Here is a 15,361-nt window from a genome sequence, read left to right on the forward strand (position 1 = left end):
CTCGGCAGATTCGCGTCTGTATTGTGCTCTTAATAGATCTATTTTCTAATCTTTTTTTGCGAAACTGGGACGCGCCGCGGGGTGCCGGATGCTTGTCCGAGAAGCGGGTACAAGACGCCGGTCGGGTGCCACTGAGCCGCGCATCAAGGCGGCCGCTGTTGAGCGCTTCGACGCTAGGGGGCGCGCTGCAGCTCGGTATCAAAATGAGCCTCCTCGGCAGCTACAGTCAGCAGTGATTATTCAGGTTACAGCCTTCCTGGTTCCTGTTTCCGCCTCAGCTTTTCGCTACATTTTATACAATATTAACAAAGCGTCTGTGAAGATCGCGTCGGACATTGAGGGGAACTCCGGTGTGCGGACTGAAGGTATGTGCTTTTTCCCTCCTGCTCCTCTGTACGTAAGAAACGCATTAGTATTTATTCCTGCACCTCCACCGACCCCTCTCCCTTCCCGGCCTGTTGCCTGATCACGATGACAAAATAACGGTCCAGAGTCGGCTCGGATCTCCGATCCCGTTAGGAGTGCGTGTAATCCTCATTGCCATTTCCTGCTTTAAAAGGCATGTAATCGGCATTATTAACCCGTATACTTTAACACGCCTTGTGGGCTCGTGCATCAGATTTTGCGTAACGGATATGAAAGAAGCAGCGACTTTGCCCGTTATAAATACGGGAGAGCATTGCTATGAGTAAAGGTACAAAATACACTAAAATGAAGAGCGGTCGATATGTGGGTGCGGGGGCTTGGTTTCCTTCTTTTTGTGTTGAAAACAGAAGGTCTCTTAATGCGCTGTAGTTTGCATATGCCGATGTGCCGATGCGTCCATGCACAGATCGGGAGCCCACGACCCGGCTGCTGCCAGGTTTGATGGATTTTTGTAAACCTCGGCAGGGAGTTCCTCTTAAAAAACGCCCTTACGTTATGCCGTGATAAAGAATATTAAATTAAGTATTTTTATAGGACTTTTAAAACGGGCGGATAAAGGATTCGGCCGTGATGAAGCTATGGATGGGGTACTAGGATTTTTTGTCACGTTTTCTTCCCGTCGCCGTGTTGATGTTTATGCTGCACTACCGTGCATGTCAAACGGCCGATGGGGGGCTGCGGGGGTCTGCGCTCGCAGCGCGTGAGATGCGGGCATTTCGGCATGCCCAGTGGCTTTAAAAGGCTGGCATTTCCTCCGGATCAAAGGGACATTTTTTCAGCTCTAGTTTTCCATTAATGCACCCGAGTCCGGCGAATCTAAAATATGCCACATTCACGATTTAAGGACAAATGACTTCATCGCACCTGTGTTTGCACTTAGTGTCAGATCTGCATCCGTTTTGCATTTCAGTAATAAAATGCTTGTATGGGCCGGCTGATGAGGCTTTTTTAAAACGTGTATTACCAAGCCACTAAAGATATGCATGGCTGAGATCCACGAAACATGTGATATAGGTGCCCGTCGGCCCCGTTTGGGTGGAGCAGACAGTTTGGTAGACAACTTATACATTGTGCAATATCCGATGAGGTGTGTGAGACACAGATAGCAGCGCACCGACTCCAAAATGCGTGGACAGGATGCTGATATTATGTAAGTGTTTTGTGAGGGTGTCTGCTTCTTCTCAAGAATTGTCACAACTGTATCCGGGATTGCCCTTCCACGTCGTGCCAGTCATGCCAGTCCGGCCATAATCAGGCTGTGGCAGTGCGCTCCTCTTCGTAAATGGCAAGGGGGAGCCACGATGTAGGTTCTTGATCCAGTTTCAGGTGCGTCTCACGACGGCTAGTTTCTATTGACTGGGCAGGAAAGCTTTTGATAACCCTATGGTTAATTATGTTAATTATATTAATAGGGTCCGCCTTCGCGGCAGCGCGAAAAAGCACAAACTTTTGCTGATCGAGCGTCTTTCCATTCTGCCTAGTGAATTAGCAAATTCACATGTGAGCGACGGGGGCCCGGAGTCGGGGTGGGGGTGTGCGTCCTCTGCTCCACCGGTGCTGTTGCCTTAATTGTCTGTGGGTGGGACTGTATATATGTGTATATACGGTACTCTGGTAGTGATGTTGGGTCATTGTGAATTATTCTGGGTGTACCTAGAACTGCCTCTGCTCTGCATGTTGGATTTATATGTCCTCATTGTCAGTACAGAAATACACAAATTTAGTTAGAATTGGTGTCTCTAAGTTGTACTGTATGTGTATATTTCCATCCCTTCTGGCTTGTGCCACTGAAGCTCTGAATATCAGAACCATATTTACAGATCCGGTTCATCAAGTTAGCCCTCGTGTCAGTAAGATGGTCTTGTGTATCACAGATGCAGCTTCAGTTCAGCTCTTTCAGGAACCCTATTACGCTCCTTAAATATTTTATTGTGGTCTTCAGAAGGTTAACCGGATTCGTATCTGAATTGCGTCGTGAGACATTTCAGCTTTAACGAGCTTGTGGGAAGGAAGCGGACGTCTCAAACTTTCAGAGGCATAAGGCCAGAAGGAGCTTTCAGCTGTAGACGCAGAACCACAAAACGTAGGTGCTGCTTATCCTCATTATCTGGGGAGATGAACAAAAGCACGAGCTCCGAAAGCAGTGGTGTCCGTATGCTAAGCAGCCCCCCCCCCCCCAAGGCCTTTTATATTTGAAATTCTTTATTTTGCTTACAAGTTCTGTTAGTAGTTGCAGGTCTGCTTATTTTGGGAAAGATCTTGTTTCATGTAATAAAATCAAAGTATACAGATTAAAAAAAACTGTGGGTTGGCAGGAGTAGGCACTAGCACTGGCACTGCCCACCCTAATGGATTGTCTGCACCCCCCCCCCCAACAGAGAGAGCGCAAATTTAACCAGAACTTTACTGACACCCCCTCCCCATATGATCTTGTGTTATATGTCATTCTCTCAATAATTTGAACACTGGTGAACCACAAAACATATCCAATGCCCCCACCCACCCAACACGGGATGGCATCTCGGTAAGGCTGCCAACACGGGCCTGTGTTAAGTGGCGCATTTCCGTGGCATTGAGTGCTGGTGCCACACGCAGGCCTCGCTGCTGATTGGGCCCCTGCATCAGCCCTCGGCTTCCTCTCTCCTAGCTGAGAGTCTGGAAGTCACCGATGCCCCGCTGGGCACTGGATCGGATGAGGGAACTGGAGAGGCCTGGGACAGCCAAGCATGTGCTCCCACGGGACGCATCAAGGCGACGGGCCGTAGAGGAGAGATCTGAGGGCTCCGGAACGCCCAGTGGGGAGGAGGCGTGCAGATCGATCGTTAGACATGCTGCCTGTGTTTTCGGCATGTCCACACACACACAGACACACACAGACACACACACACACCACTGTGGACTTGTATTCTGGACGTGGCCCTTTTGGTGAAGGGATGTGTCAGTGATTCTGGAGCTGGAGACAGGCAGGGCTTCAGAGAGCGTCTGTATCGGCTGGCCGAGGGCCAGGCTCTTGTACTGGTGTGTGCCTCATCTCCCTGGTCCATGCTGAGCTTGGGGGACCACAAGCCAGACCACGGGGCGTGTCACTGCGTCAAAGAAACGGAGAAACATGGCGAATACTAGGAGGGGCGCTAAGATGCACGGCACGGGCTGAGTTTCTAACTTAAACATTACTGTTTAAATTCCCCACCATTTACACTCATTTTACAATTTTTTACTTCCCTCAGAGGGCAAACTCTCTTCAACTTTTAACTTCCCGAGGTTTTAAAATGGAACAAAAGATCCATTTGTTTCACCTGGCATCCAGAACAACAGTTGAATGACAACGGTTTATTCTTCTGGAAGACGAGAATGAAGCGAGCCTTTGTTGTGTTCCTTTATAGTGGTTTTTTTTGTAACGCTTGTTGTTGTTATTAATCCCCGTAGCTCGCGGCCTTCGCAACAGAGAACACATTTGTTCCTGAAAGTGTGGTACACCGACGGTAATTAAATCTGAGAATGTGTGAGTGTAGCGGGTTCCGAGAGGCCGCCCCAGGTGAAATCGCTCCCCGGACATGCGTGGACTCGGGGTCTGGGAGACGTCAGGGAAATGGACGAGTTTGGCCTCAGTCATTTTAGTAGTTGACCCCGGTGGACGGCGGGGTTTAACTGGCTTTGCCTTGCCCCCCGCCCATGAAGGTGAGGGGCGACGCTCAGATAAACAGTAAGTGGCAGCGACCTGCCCAGAATGTAATTTTTCTCTCCACTAATACATCCAACCCTCCATCACCTTACCGGGCTCCCTCCGTCTTTCCGTGCCTGTCCTTCAGTCACGATGTGGGGCCACTCGTCCCTGCTGGCATTCCCATTTCCAGGAATGTTTCCAGGGCAAAAAGCAGGATGGAGGTATGACTGGAGCCTGCTGATCCTGTTGAGACAGGGGGGAGTGGGATTGTTCAGAGCAGATAAGAGCTGGGAAAGCAAACGGATTGCCGAGCAGGATTGCGGATTGCGTGAATCGTTACAGATACACAACTCGCTGTAAGAAATACCGGCTCCACAGCAGCTGTGAAACAACCACCAGCACCGTTCCGATATAGACATTATGTCTGCTCTTGGGATGTTGTGTGCGTCTCGCTTTTTTTAAAATAACCTGCTGTGGTGCAGGAGCGCAGGTAGCTGCCCTCTGTGTGTGCTTTTGCACATGCCAGGCTGTGACTCTTTGCAGGTACTTCTGGTGGACACAAGAACGACGGAGCTCAGCACCGTGAGGACTGACTCGAGTGCAGAGTGGCGTCGCTCAGACCTCAGACAGAAAATGGGCTGCAGCAGAGTGTGGCTGGAAAATCAGCTTGTTTCTCCTTCCCAAAGTGTCTTGACGTATAATTTGATTAGGGGACACATGTATCCTGCTTACGTTTTTGGGATTTTTCTGATCTGAGTACTTATGACTCGGGTTAGATTCTGTTCACTGGGTTTATAACGCATTTAAAGCTTGATTGTATTTCCATTAATCCATCCATCCATCTGTTTTCTGAAACCACTTGTCCAATTCAGGGTTGCAGGGGACCAGAGTTTATCCCGGAAGGTGTGGGCGCAAGGCAGGGAGATTGTGTTTTCTTTTGTCTTTTAATCCCAGTTTTTAGTTTACTTACATACTCAGTATACCTATGAATAATTACGGTAGCCTTCCCCCGTAGGTGACCTTTGCTTCTTCCCTGGCCTTGATCTCATAGGTTCAGCAGCTTAAGCACCATGCTGGTTGCTGGATTATCCGTGTAGAAGACAGGTTGGCTCATTCGCTGTTCGAGGGGCGCCTCCTCTTTCTGGGCGATGATGTCACCCCTTCCGGCAGAGTTGGCTGGCACGGGCCCCGAGGAGCCAGCAGATGAAAGACCAGTGCACGCTGAGGCGAGAGGTCGCCACGTCGCCGGCAGATGGGTCAAGCAGCCTGGCGCGCGCGGGGTGGGAATGTCTGGGCCCATTAGGTGAACGGTGGGATCCCGCATGTTGAGAGGATTCCCGGGGATCCAGAGGGATTGGCCTGATAGGATTCTGCAGTTCTGACTCAACACTGTAAATCCACCACCTGTCTAGCCCTGTGCAATTCCACACTGGGCATTCATACATGGACGCCAACAATACTTTCCTGCCTGATTGGCTGGCAGTAAGCCCCCCCCCCAATACTCATGTCCTACCCCCAGGTAGCAGGCTGTCCAGGGACAGGAGTCATGGCTGGAAATGTGGTGACATAATGCCTGTTTTGTTTTCCATGCCGACGATCATGACCTCTGTGGGGCTGGGGTGGGCAGGGGGGGGACAGTAGGCAGCTCCTTCACACTTAAGTGGCTTTAGTCATGGCGGAGGGTGTAAATTGAACTCTTTCTCGGTCATCATTTTTTTTTTTTGAAACTTGATTTTGGCTTAAAGGTCACTTCCAGTTGAAAGCTGGATCTTCAGTTGGATCCTGCTGCCTCCCATTGTGGGGGGATTGGGGTGGGGGGGCTCCCAGGAGTGGCTTAGGTGTGCGAGCTGGCTGGCAGGCGACTGCACTGACACTGGCGGGACATGGACATGGTGGACAGTCGGATTTCAGCCAGAAACTTTGAACCTGACAACTGTGTCTCTAAGAACAGCCAACAGACATCCATGTAAAGGTCACCGTCGCATATGGGAAGTTTAATACACTGTACGCTTATGAAAAATTCAAAATCCCTTTACAAGGATCAGTATAGTGTGCACAGTATAGACCACTGTGAACAGCACTGCTTTCAAATACCAGCCGGAACTGTTCTTCCTCCTTTATCCTCATCTCACGTTGGATGTTTCTCCAGCAAATCGATGGTCTCAAGCTACCGCCGTGTCTTTGCATTTTGGTCTCAGACACCGCAGCGGCTCGTAAGGCTCCCAGGAAGTGATGTCATCACGTGCAAAGATTAAGCCTGGCTCAGTCACAGCGATGAATTTACAGATAATCGCAATGGTTGAAATTCGTGGGCTGTGTTTGGGTGTGATGATGAGGCCACTTCCGCAGTAAGAATCAAGGTCCTCAGAGGGCACAGACATCTGTCCGTCGGTCAGGGTGCGATCCACAACAAATGTTGGCTTTTTAGCTCTTTCATTAATTCTTTGATTAGTATGGAGATAACAGACACATTGTCTCCAGAAAACACTCCCTCGGCCTCATGAAATAAATGACTGTTGAAATCAACCGTCCGTTGGTGACCCATTGCGAGTCCTGTAAAGGAGACTTAGGTTCGGTGCAAAAAATAAATATCCAGCCTACCACCATATACTGTGCATATGTGCCCACTAGATAAGAGTAGGTGTTCAGTAGGCTTTCATAGTCTGCAGGGTCCATGTGACCAGCAGTTAAATTTCTGCTGTTGTGTAGGATGCCAGCGTAGTCTTTCTGAATTAGCGTGTAATTTGTCTCCAGTTGTTTTACGCTCACTAATGCGGGTCCCAGTCATTTCGGGAGATTAAAGGTAATTTGCCGCCCATCATCGAGGTGGCATCTCTGCTCCTCCGCCGTCTGGCGCCTCGTGTGATAGACGCCGCCTCGCGGTTCCCGCACCGGCCTCCGGGCCCTCATACGCTTTCGTTTCTTATTATTTGTATTGATATTTGCCTCCTGACACTCCATGTTGGTTAACTTTAGAAGCGTATAATTGACGCAGAAGCGCGGTTGAATGCATTGGAAAAAAAGCAGGGAACTGAAAAGGCTATTGTGTGCGGACAATGCACGGCACACTGTGTGCGCTTGCTGCTGCGTCTCCGGGTTCCCCGTCGTCAATGAGGTGATTGTCAGCCGGGTCTGGGGAATCGGCGGCTGCGAGGAACTTCTTTTTCTGGGATTAGCTGATCTGAGAGGCTTTGTTTAATCCCTGTAACTCTTCCCGGAGCCCTCCACGTGCTGGAATCGGCAGTCACGGCGGCTCTCCTTGCCGGGGCACGCACGGTAAAGGCTAGGGTCAGCCGGAGACGTCACCGTCGCTGCTGGGGCGAGCTCTCCGCCGTTTCCCGCCCTGGAACGTTTCAGCTGGAAAGGGCGTCGTGCCTCACGGAACCGACCCCCGCAGTGTCGGCAGCTGTGCCCTCGATCTCCAGACACCGACGCCACCGGAGCGGTCAGATGGGCCTGCGGACGCTGTTGTTCTGGTCTCGCCCAGACACCGTTCACCTCTCGCCGACATTGGCAGCACAGCCGCTGTGGGCTTCCGGCTTCTCCGTCTCAGCCGAGCTCAGCAGAAGCCATCCCCAGTCTTTCCCGTCACACCTTCTCAATCTCCAAGGGAAAAAGGAAGACAATCACAGCGGGACACTGTCACCCCCCCCCCCCAGCTGGGATGGCTTATCCCTGCAGTGTCAGCCATGTGAGATCTGCTGGACGGAAGCTGGAGTTGGGGGTGGCTCTCTCTGTTGTGCTACATTAAAGGTAGAAGCCCCCCATGTAAGCATGCTGAGAACCAATACCAGATATCAAATACCAAAATCCGTTCTTCACTTTCCACTATTGGCCATAGGGGGGCAGTAAGCAGGAAGGAGCCGGGGTTTCTGCAGATCTGCTCGTTTGCCAGAAGCAGACCAGCTTTGTGAGAGGCTCCTGGAATTAGGTCTGTGTCAGAGTAACTTCATCATCAGACCACATGGACTGCACTTGCCCCAGGGCCCCAGAGAGAGACAGCGAGGCCCAGGAGACTCTCCCTGAGACCTGCCTGAGGTGCTTGTCATCTCGGGCCGGCTGCTTCTCCTGTTTGTCCTTCAGCCCTCTGGCCGCCTGTCCCTGCTTCTGCCATACCTGAGTGAAAAGCGTGCCCCCGCGATGCCCCCCCCGCTAAGCCGTCCCGCCGTCGGGCTCCTCTGCTGACAGCCCTTCTGCTTTTTTCCGCACCGTGACAGACACCAAGGCCCCGAGCTGTCGGGAGAGCCGCTGCTTACCGCCTCTTACCGCCGCGTACTGCTTTTCCCGCCATCGCATGTGCGCTAGTGGTCGGCATCTGCCTTTTTTTTACGGTGTCTTTGAAAACAAAAGCTTCCCTCCTTATGAGGACTCAGCGTCTCACACGACACCGATCCCATAACATCAGATACAACGTAATGGCGCTATGACCCCATCTGCGATCCCGGCAAGTTATCAGATGGAAACAGGAGGAGTTTGTGATTTTTTACCCTCCGCATACACAGTGTTGGGGCTCGAGGTGCATCAAAATAGTACAGTTCATATTGGAGGCTTATTGCCAGAATCATGGTAATTTACTCCACTTTCCTATAAATGGCGAAGTGTTTATGTGTAAAATAATAATTCAGTTCTTTAATAGACTGTTGGTGCTCATTAAGCCCAGCGACCTTTACGTGGGACTGCGATGGCTAAGATGCTGGACCCTGAGACACCAGGCCATTGTTATGATCTCTGCATTCAGAGAAGACGGCTGACCCTGCCCTGCAAGTCTTTGTTCGGGGACTGGGACTGCATGCGGCGTGTTTGAGGTGTTGCTCCACCTTTCTGAGCCGCATCATGTTAATGCGGTAATGTGCTTGTGGGTATTTATACAAAAAAATGTCTTCGTTCGGCATTCTAGTTTGTGGCATTGAGTCGGTGAAGCGCAAAGGTCTGTCAGAGACCAACAGTGAACTTAAAGGCTGAGATGCCTCATGGACCTAGGAGGGAATCCCTTAAAAGGATTTCAGATAACAGACGATGACAATTGGCCTATCCTAGCAGTATGAAGGGGCGAGCCAGGAACACGGTAAAGAGACAGAACTAGGTAACTAATTGCATCTCCTAATTTCCTTTGTCCTTTTTGGGCATTCCTCACCTGTTCTTACAGTGGGATTCTGATTCCGGGGGAATTGTGATGTATGACACCACGGGTTCACGTTTGCCGCCCTCAAGGTGCGCAAAGAGCATGGCCGGGCAATTCTCGGGACAGTGGGGAGGATGTTGGCTTTTAGTGCCTACCGAGCTTCTAATTAATTAGCCGTGATTAGCTGTCGGCTGAATGCTTTTACACAATTGAAGTACAATCCAGTACATCAGGCTTGTTATACCGATCTCGCTTGTGGAGTCCAACCTATGAACAGGACCTGAAAGATCTGTAACATCTGCATTTGGCCTGTTCTCACATTGTTTGATTCTTAGCAAAATTGAAGCAAATACAGGTCAAATTCTGCCATGATTGACACTGATTATTTGGCAGATAGGGATGGTTGATTCATTCATCATTTGCATCTTATTCTTCCCAATGTAATGAAATCATATAGCGTACATTTTTGGAACCATATTTATGGCATCACAATGCATTTCTGCCGTATAAATTAATTTTAAAGCAAAGTAAATGTTAATACTGGCTTTAGTTAAACTATCAGTTATCTGGCTAGAATCTGAGGATTAATTCAGTCAATCAGGGTTAATTAATTTAGAGCTGAGCTGGATCAAAACTTGAATAATCCCTGGGCCACAGTCTGGAAACCCCCGTCCCCTACAGACCAGTTTAACTGGGCTGATCCCACGATGGCGATTTAGCCGCATCGTCTAATGGACACAGCAGTTTCAGGCCATGAGGAAATCTGGCTTCGCCCTCCGGCCTCCGCAGCCCTGCGTAGCACTTAGGGCTCCTCACCTCAAGAGCTGATTCGGATCAAAGGGGAGGGGGGGGGGGTCATTGTATTTACACTCACAGGGCTAAGTGCCAAATTTTGATTGCTTATTTGCCCACCGGGCGAAGGAGTGAGTTTGCACATCACAGGGTGTTTTGTGGGGGGAGAGGCTGCTTGCCTTAATGGTGTCACATTCTTCAGCTCGGTGGAATACACCCCCAGGCAGTATGTTCAAATGGAAGGGAAACTGCTTTGGAATTGAAGGCACAAATCATATTACCTATGTTACTCATTTTCTATCCTCAAATCCCTCTGTGCTTTTGATACAATACGGAATGCTGGTAATAGTGAAAAAGGCCCGCCCCCTTTCCATCACTCTCCTTCTGCTGCACTCCTCTTTCTCCAACATTCTTGGGAGGCAGGACAGAAGGTAACAGCATGTGCTCTTTGACCAACTACCTGGATGGCCTTTCTACCCAGAGTTTGTTCCTCCTTACATTCACCCGTTACGTCGAACCTCCCGACCCCCGGCTCCCTGCCACGGCGCCTCCACAGAACCGTGATTGAGGAACCGGGCTCCTGACCGGACTGCGGCCGGATCACGTCTCCAGCCGAGTGCCGCTGCGCCAACAAGCAGAGCCCTTCGCCGGAACTGGGTCACGTAGGTGCCCTTGGAAAACGCTGCCTGCTAATCTTATGAATAATGTAGCGACGCGCCTCCAGAGCGAGTCCGGGGAGAGTGCGAGTTAGCGGCTGCCCTCTGCCTCTCTGACAGCTGCCTCCTGTGTAGCTCTGGCTCTGGGTAGGTCGTTAAGGTCCAGGGTTAACATACTGCTGGGTGCACATGTGCTGGGCTTTCCATGGCCTCCTCCCTGCCCCACACTCCGCCTCATTCTCCCGATCATCTGGGGCAAAGTCCTGGCTGTTCAGCTTACAAGGCCCCTTCCATCTGGAATTTAAATCCCCTCATTGACCAATGCTGCCCATGGCCTTTGAATAGGAAGCGGTCACTACATAGCAAACAAGTATCCCATTTCGGACTCAATCTATGTGAGGGCCGTGAAGGAGAGAGCTCTCGAGGGTTTCCTTGGTAACAGATGCGCTCCAATCAGGATTTTGATTGTTCGATTCTTGCGTCTCTGTTGCACCTTGACCTGGAATGAGATCTGAGTTTCCTCTTAACTGAATCTCTTGCACAGGGAAATAAGACCTGGATCTTCTTGTCATCCTCTTCAGCTAAGAGCAAAATATTTTCACTTTTATTGCATGTTTTTTTATGTATACTGAATGGCTCTCCCTGCTGCCCCACTCAGAGTCCTGGCCTTCAGGATGCTCGCCACGGCCTGAGGGACACACGCGAGGAATGATCTGGCATGGGGAGTAGTCACAACAAAAGCAAAACCAGCAATTGTTCCTGTTCATCCAGGCACCTGAATAGCATTGAGTTGAGAGGATTTATGTAGCATGAGAGGCTTCCAATGGTCAAAGAAACGTGTCTGTCCTTGGGAAAGTTTGGCTGCCCCATCCATTTTCAGAGTCAAGCAGGGCACCTCTTTCATGAGGATTTGACCCCTAGTAATAATAATAATAATAATAATAATAAATGTATGCAGTTTTTACTATTCCTTTTACTATCCCCCCCCCCATTTTCCTAAGTTGTAATACTCTTGCTCACTGGAATGCAGGATCTAATCAGTGTGTCTCTCTCTGGGATGTGTCCCTTGAATCCCAGTGCACTCTTCCAGTGTTCACTTACTGCACCGGCCTCATCCTTTCTGACACCCCCAGGCTCGCTCTCGTATGACCCCCCCCCCCCCCCCCCCCAGCATCCAGCTTTGAGGAATACAGAGGAGCCGCCTGTCCACTTGCCCAGATAAACAGTCCGCGGGTCCGGCTGCAGCCGGTCCTTCTGAACCGCGGCTTGGGCTCTCCTGCCAGTGCCTCTTCCGCCCTCTTGGACCGCCGACGGAACGGGCCATCTGTGTCTCACTCCCCCGACGTGTGACCTCGAAAAAACCCAGCGCCTCGCCACTGGGTCGGAGGGAGGCCAGTGTGACTGCAGTGCCTGTTTCATGCCATTGGCTGATCTAGAGGGCGCTGCAGTAACCTTTTTGCATTGGCCCATGTCATGTGACTCACTCTTGTATTTGCCCCTCTGTACAGCTGTAGGTTCACATACAGCATATGGACAAAAGTATTGGGACACACCTCTTAATCACTGAATTCAGGTGTTTCATTCAGACCCATTGCCACAGTATAAAATCAAGCATCTAGCCATGCAGTCAGGTTTACAAACGTTTGTGAAAGAATGGGTCGATCTGCAGAGTTTAGTGAAATTAAGCACGTTACTGTCATAGGATGCCACCTTTGCAATAAGCCAGTTTGTGAAATGTCTTCCCTGCTAGATATTCCACAGTCAGCTGTACGTGGTATTACTGCAAAGCGGAAGCATTTAGCTACAAAGTGCCGGATCACATATAGTAACAGAGCAAGGTCGCCAAGTGGTGAGACGCATCGTACGTAAAAGTCACGATCTGCAGAGTTCCACACTTCCTCTGGCATTAACCCCAGCACAAAATCCTTGTACCCGGAGCTTCATGGAATGGGCTTCCGTGGCCAAGCAGCTGCTACCAAGCTGCACATCGCCAAGCGCAATGCCACCACTGGACTCTGGAGCAGTGGAAACATGTTCTTTGGAGCGACAAATCACGCTTCTCTGTCTGACAGTCTAGTAGATGAGTCTGGGTTTCCCAGTTGCCAGGAGAACGTTACCTACCTGACTGCATTGTGCCAACTGTAAAGTGTGGTGGAGGAGGGATGATGGTATGGGGTTGTTTTCCAGGGCTTGGGTTCGGCCCCTTAGTTCCAGTGAAGGGAACTCTTAGTGCTTCAGCGTAGCAAGATGTTTTGGACAATTCTGTATTTCCAACTTTGTGGGAAGAGTTTGAGGAAGGAGGGCCCTTTTCTGTTCCAGCATGACTGCGCCCCAGTGCACAAAGCAAGGTTCGTAACGACATAGTTGGATGAGTTTGGTGTGGAAGAACTTTACTCTCCCACACAGAGCCCTGACCTGAACCCCATCAAACAGCTTTGGGATGAACTCGAATGGAGATTGTGAGCCAGGCCTTCACATCCAACATCAGTGCCTGGCCTCACAAATGCTCTTCTGGATGAATTTGCAAATATTACCACAGACGCACTCAAGAAGCTTGTGGAGAGCATCCCACGCGAGTGGCAGCTGCTATAGCCCAAGGTCACTAGTTATCTTAAAAATACTTATTTAGAATAGTTGTGTGTCTGTGTTTTTTTTTTTTTTACAGTTTTAACGTAGTAATTAGCTGTTGGAGACATGGATGGGATTACTGTGCATTGTCCTTAAGTGCTTGGCTTAGCCCAATGGCAAGCTGCTAAAGTTATCCTTGAGTTGTTATAATAACTCCATGATTGACAACGCAGAATAATCTCATAGTAGGCTTCAAAGCCTCATTACTTATAGCATATGCTTGGCTGTGAGGGGGCTCTTGCAGTTTCACTCATGGGGCTTCCTTATTAGCTAAAGTCCTCATTTGATGCTTAGGGGGTATCGTTGGTGGCCTGGCAGCATGGTGAAGAAGCTCTATCCCACGCAGAGCATTTACGTGACTCAGCCAGTGCCTTCACATCATCGGCATCAATATGGCGGGCTGCTTCTACTAATGCTGGCCTCAGAGCTCCTCAGCCCAGGAGCAGACGGCTTAAGTCCCATTTGTTAGAGGTGGCATCCCACTAAATGGCCTCCAGTTGAAGGTGACACCGACGCCAGGGTCTGGGTCAGGGTTTTATCTGGCAGAGAAGCACCTTCCCATTGGGCTGATGATTTAATAGAGAGCAGATTCTGCTGTACCCTGGATAAGGGGACAGGGCATAGATATGACCGAGCCAGGTTCAGGGGTGTGAAGTGCTGAAAGACGAAAAGAGTGTGTACATTACGGAGGAGGTGTTTTCAAGGCAGTTGGGTATGGATCTTGCAACTGACCAGACACCTTACATCTCATGATGTGGTGTTGCTCAGCCTCATGGAGAATGTGAGCTAATGACCAAGCCTTTCTGGGAGGATGGTGGAGCCTTAGGGTGGAGACCGCGAGGCCTTCTCTAATGACTGTGCCTTTTCAGAAGGAGGGTGGAACCTTGGGAAGACAGCAAGGAATTTGTTTTCTCTGTGGTGTGTCGGCCACACTTTGGAAGCTCGTGTCGTGCATGACTCCTAGCTGAGTGCCTCAAAGTGGAAGGCGAGCTGCAGCCTTTTGGCAGCATGACTCACGAGCAGTTTCCCTGAAGCTTAGACCAAACACTGATCTTCTCAGCATGTTCCTCTATACTGTCACGCCAGGCTCCTGATTGAGGCACAACAGCGACTGCATCTCCTGGATCTCCTACCATGTGTCTCCGCTTGAAGAGAATGTGGCTGCCATCATATTCTTGTTTTTTTGTGTGTGTGTATGAGCTCCAGAACTGCATCTCACCGGATGTACGTGACTTTGGGTCCGACAAGATGAACATGAAGGTTGACTCAATCCCCAGTTGGAACGTACCTCATAAATACTTCGAAAATGAAAAGAGATAAAATTTAACCAAGCGGAGTGGGGGTGTTCGTCTCTGCTTTATGAAGTCCAGGAGGCTGAGCATGCTAACGAGGTCATTATCCCATCTCAGATTGGAGTAATTACCATTTTGAATCCATTCAAGACTTTGGCACCCCTTTTGAAATGAGCCGATTGTAGATGCTGCTCAATGGGTCGGTTGGGTCGCGGCAGGGAGACCCAAACAGACGGGTGCCGGTGATGCCTGACACGTGTCCTGATATTGGCAAAGATTCCTGGCAGCGTGGCAGACATCACCCAGAGAGCAAGGGCTCGTCCTTCAGTGCGCCCAGCCTGTGCCAAGCATGTATGACTTAGCAGAGTGGCACCATCCCCAGGTACCCGTGATAATTCCTCTGGGCTGATTTTACACAAATGTCCCCTCGGAGGCAATTAGCTCACCATCTAAGTCCTAATCCTGGAAATCCAAAGCCCAAAATATGAAACTGAAAAGTAAATGGGAGAAAATAAATAATGGAATGGGTCTCTTGTGGTGAGCAGTGGTGTTGCTAGGAAACCGTTGTTGGGGTTTTCAGGAATTTTCAAAGGATAAGGTTCCTGTGAAGAGGATTTGATTACTATGGGATTTTTTAGAAAGAAAAGGATGCTAATTTTGTTGGGGACGGACAACAACAGCTAGTCAATCAGCAAATATTGAAATTGATTTTTTACAGTTCAGATTAAAATGAATGTTTAACTAAATGTGTGTATAAATGAGAATCATGTTCTCAAATTAC

General features: G+C 49.8%; 1 protein-coding gene across 4 annotated transcripts in view; it reads left to right on the forward strand.

Moving 5' to 3' along the window:
- Positions 1-217: 217 nt before the first annotated feature.
- The window catches only part of fut8b (fucosyltransferase 8b (alpha (1,6) fucosyltransferase)), a 52,471-nt gene continuing 37,327 nt past the window's right edge, over positions 218-15,361 (forward strand). For all 4 annotated transcript variants that reach the window (XM_048985617.1, XM_048985618.1, XM_048985619.1 and 1 more), the window contains exon 1: positions 218-365. The gene's annotated coding sequence lies outside the window, so the exon portion shown is untranslated. The remainder of the gene's footprint in view (positions 366-15,361) is intronic.

The sequence above is a fragment of the Brienomyrus brachyistius genome, chromosome 19 (assembly GCF_023856365.1).
Source record: "Brienomyrus brachyistius isolate T26 chromosome 19, BBRACH_0.4, whole genome shotgun sequence".
Classification (NCBI taxonomy): Eukaryota; Metazoa; Chordata; class Actinopteri; order Osteoglossiformes; family Mormyridae; genus Brienomyrus; species Brienomyrus brachyistius.